Raw genomic sequence first — 4,552 nt, 5'->3', positions numbered from 1 at the left:
TGGATGAACTAAATGTCAAAACTAACTTAAACTTTCTCCTCTTTCCTTCCAGCTGGCACCGTTTTCAGACTCAGCCTTTCTGATCTGGACCTGCCAATAGAAGTCATTAGCATCGCCAGAGGCTGCAAGGAGCTAACACTCTGAGCTTTGTGGCCAGGACATTTCCATTTGAGGACCAGAGATGGACAGCCCCTCAGCCTCCTGAGGTAAACGACTGACTAATCTTCCCTCCAGGAGTAAGAGCTGTCGTCTTTTCTGGAGTCTTTTCTGGGTTCTTCCGTCGATTACTTTGGGTGGGGGTGGGGACATGTTCCCTACTCCTTGGTCTCTGTGTAACTTGACCTGGTCTCCCAGGATAGTCCATAAAGGAGAATTATTTCTCCCTCAGGGAAAAATGCAGGCCTCGGCGTATCAAGGAACCTCTCTTTTTCTTAAAAGGAAAGCCTTCTGAGCTTTCGTGAAAACCAGTAAGTAAAAACCCGGGCTGGGAACATCCTTGTATGACAAATGCCTTCCGTCCCAAAGGAGGCCTGGAATGACACTCTGGTGTGCCTTGGAGTGAGTGTCAGCAAACAGCTGTGACCCACAGGACAAATGTGGCCTGGCTATTTTTTTTTGGTAAATAAAACTTTTTGGCACCCAGCCACGCCCATTCACTCCAGCAGCTCCACGGCACGGTCGCACAGCGACCGTCATGACAGAGACCGTGTGGCTGCAGAGCGTACGATATTTCGTCTGTTCCTAACAGGATGCGTGCGCCAGGCTCTGGTCTAGTGCTGAGCTGTCCACAGGTAGCCACTTCCTATGTGGCTGTTTAAATTTTAAGTAGAGAAAATGAAATAAAGTTAAAAGTACCGTCCTCGGTCGCACTCCCCACTTTTCAAGTGCGAATAGCCACACGTGGCTCGTGGCTCCCGTGGTGGACGGGGCCAGCCGAGAACGCTGCCATCGTCGCTTGGGAAAGCGGTGATCCCTGGAATGTCTCCTTTTATGGTGCCAATGTCTAAGTCAGCTTGGGCGTGACTATAACCATCACAGAAAAAGGAAGTTTGGAGTGAGTGTGTGTATGCGTGTGTGTGTGTATGGGAGGGCTGTTTTATATGATTATTGCTGAAGATCTATCTGCCTGCCTGCCTGCCTATAAAAATGGAATTACTTTTAAAATTTCTTTGAGCCACCGACCTGTGGTCTCTGTATGTGAGTCGATGTGGAAACTAAGCCACTTGGGCCTTGGGATTTATTGGCTTTATGTATATAGTGAGGTAGATAAGATGTGAGCTTCGGCCCTTCCACGTTCACAGGCAGACACAGTGTCCTCGGTATTCCCATGGGCTGAGGACAGGGGCAATGGAGGGGAAGAAAAAGAGCTAAAGATACGGCACCTGTGAGTCTTGGAAGGATGTGGAATCATCTGGGGGAAGGGATTGTGGGTTTACTTTCCAAGAACCTGTTGAACAAAGGGTTGATGGTTGAGGACCTTACCGGTGTAGAGAAGAAAGAGTTTCTCCACCTGGCGCTAGCAGAGGCAAACACTAAACGCCGAGATGGCGGTGGGCAAAGAGTGGCTGTTTTATCACGAATGGCGCCGCCCAGGAGAACGGGAGGCTGGTGCTCAAAAGCCCGAACTCCTCAAAGGCATGTCGGTTACAGAGTCTGTAGGGCAGAATCACAAGGCACTGTGGGTTAGGGGTTCGGGGCCGTGCTGGGAGCTGATTGGTCGAAGGTGAGGCGAGGGTAATGAATAATTTCTTCAGGTCTTGAGGATAGCTCATGGAAAAGTAGCCAGGGAGTCCTTACCCCTAAGGGCTCTGGAACGAAATATGACATAAGGCAGGTTGAGATGTTATCTTTAGCCAGAGTGACCATCAGCCAGCTGCCTCGGGAGTTGTTGATGATCTGGGAGAAAGGCCAGGCATCTGAGAGGGTGCAGAGAGAGGGGGAGATGATTTCTAGAGCTATAGGATTTGAAACTAAATGTAATCAAAGTCCTGAGGACCCTTGGCTTCGAGAGCACATCTCAGAACTGGGCTGGACAGCAGAGACCTTGACTTGACCGATGGCCTTTGAACTCCAGCTCCCAGCAGGAGATATGCAGAATACGTGCCTGATGAATGCTAGTTTCTTTCACGCATCGACAAGTATTTCTGAGCTCTTCCCATGTGCCAGGCATGGTTCTAGGCAGACAAGGACCCAGGGAGTTCATATCTTAGCACAGAGTAGGGAAGGGGAAGAGGTTGAGGGTAAGCAGGAAAAAAACATATATATCTGAGTGGTAGGGTCTGGAGCAGGCAGGGGGTGGGTGTGGGGGTCAGGAGATATTTTTGGAACCCAGCCGAGGTGCTGATGAGAGATGACAAACAGTGAAGGGTGAAGGAGAGCAGGGTTTGCTGATCAAAGGATGGGCGGGGTTTTATTTACTCTCCCCCAGGGGACAGTGGCCTCTCCCTGGAAAGCCAGGCCTGTATTTTTCCCCTTGCATCCTTTCAGGCTTGGGGAGTCAGGGGCTCGAACACTCTCCCTTAAAACTCAGGCATTTCCTCCCCGCAAAATAAATGTTACCGGCTAGCCCAGAGGCATACCGGAGGCCAAGACATTCGACAGGATAAGAAGACATCCTGGCAGGAATTAGATATGAAAATGGCTCTGGTCGAAGCTGGTGGAATTTCCGCTGCTGATAACCTTTAAGCAAAGAGCAGCAGTTGCTGCAACGGGGTTTTTTTTTTTTTTTTTTTTCTTTTTTTCTAAAAGAGGAGGAGACTTGGGAGAGCCGTCTTTGAATGTCTGCAAGGCTTTGGAGGGGGAAAGAATCAACTTGTATGGGCGACTTTCGGAGGGAATCCAAGCAGAATGAGTGACATTAACGGAGAGAGATTCCCGTTTAGGCTGCGTTTCCTTCTTTCCTTCCTTCTTATTCATCCGTCCGTCCGTCTGTCCGTCCATCCATCCGTCCGTCCGTCTGTCCGTCCGTCCGTCCATCCATTCATTTATTCAGCAAACACTGGGTCCCTGGCACCGGGCCCGTCACTGGAGGTAAAACAGGATGAGACAAGAGCTATGTCTTCAAGGCGTTAATAATGTAATGAGAGAAACAGACAGACTAACAAATCGGTGTTATGCACAGATGCGGTTCCGGGTTTGCTGCGGCCTGCAGCTCATTCAATTTGGGAGTTCTCTTTAAGAAAAAATAATCGAAGTTGTGGATGTAAAATAAAATACAAGGCCTAGGAAGGTGGGGTGCTGCTGAGGGGCCCGGCGCTTACGCATCCTTGCCGTGGGCCTGGCCGCCCTCGGTTTGCTGTGAAGGAGGCGAGGGTGCCTTCTCTCCCGGGGTATCCGGAGCTGCAGGAGTCGGCTGGGCAACGGGCCGTGTACTGTAGGGAGCTGGACAGACCCTTGGCAGAAAGCCTGGCAGTGGGAATCCTGGCGTCCACAGTGGGTGGACTTAACCTTTTGGGTCCTCCGAGCCCTTGTTCTTGGGCTAACGTATTAGGACCAAAGGCCTTTATCTTGTTCGTGCTGCTGTGGTTTTCGAAGGCGCAGTCCTTATGATTCTACAGGCTGACCTTCTGATCCACTTGTGGGGCTGCGTTCTAGGAAATCGCCCGAATGTCGGGAGTGTAAAGGCCGGTGGAGTGAAGTTTGCCAGGACTTATAAAAGGCTGACTGTGGGTCATAGACTCTCTTACGCGTCCCACACGTTGACGGATTTAACCCCCACAGCCACCCTGGGAGGGAGCTGCTGTCATTCTCCCCGTGTCACTGGTGATGATGGACCCCAGGCACAGAGTGGTTAGGTAATTTCCCCACGGATGCACAGCCCCGTAGAAAGCAGAGAAGCAGGGCTTTCAAGGCACGGCGTCTGCCTCCAGGGCCCAGCCCCCTCGCCGCGCGGCCTCGCGTGACCCTTGCGGCCTGGTCCTTTCATGCCGACAACGGCACCATCCTGAGTGGCGCAGACTGGAAAATGGCTGACGTACATCTATAGAATGGAATAATATGCATTCGAGTCATCCCAAGAGCTCTCACTAGCGTGCCGAACAGCTTTGATTATTGGGTCGGAGGCGGAATACATCGACGATTAGACCGAGTGTCACCTGTAACCACGCTGACAGCGCTTGAGCTCCCTCTCAGCCTTCCTCCCTCTCCCGGACACTTACGCAGGCTCATTGGTTCGCGCGTCCGAGCCACACGGTTTCACCGAGTGCTGGTTACTGAGCGGTGAAGAGCACGTGGTCTCTGCTCTCGCACAGCTACGTCCAGCCTTCTCCCTGCTCACTCTGCCTGTCCTTTCTCCCTCCGCGTGTCACTCTCAGGAGTGCTCGTCGGTCCCCGGTGCCCTAGATTCACTGGCTCCCTGTACCTGTTGCCTCATTTGTAAAACAGCCCAGCGACCCACAGACCTTCCGGATGTTAAGAGTGTCGGCTCCTCTCAGTTGTCAGCAGGCGGCTTTGCAGGCGGGCCCCCTCGCATCATTACCATCTTCTAGGAGGTCAGGGATCTGGCAGCTGAAGCCACGGCAGCCAGCAGCTGCCAGTGCCCCTCTGGAAGCCG

General features: G+C 52.2%; 1 protein-coding gene across 4 annotated transcripts in view; it reads left to right on the top strand.

The window, feature by feature from the left end:
- Positions 1–4,552, top strand: part of ST3GAL1 (ST3 beta-galactoside alpha-2,3-sialyltransferase 1) — a 60,426-nt gene that overhangs the window by 19,565 nt on the left and 36,309 nt on the right. The window contains exon 1 of one of the 4 annotated variants that reach the window (XM_023537226.1): positions 33–206. The exons of the other annotated variants lie outside the window; for them this stretch is intronic. The gene's annotated coding sequence lies outside the window, so the exon portion shown is untranslated. Of the gene's footprint in view, positions 1–32; positions 207–4,552 lie in introns of those variants that run through there. 4 annotated transcript variants of the gene reach the window in all.

The sequence above is a fragment of the Pteropus vampyrus genome, unplaced genomic scaffold, assembly GCF_000151845.1.
Source record: "Pteropus vampyrus isolate Shadow unplaced genomic scaffold, Pvam_2.0 Scaffold183, whole genome shotgun sequence".
In the NCBI taxonomy this organism is placed as follows: domain Eukaryota; kingdom Metazoa; phylum Chordata; class Mammalia; order Chiroptera; family Pteropodidae; genus Pteropus; species Pteropus vampyrus.
This window is presented reverse-complemented; position numbering and strand designations above follow the sequence as displayed.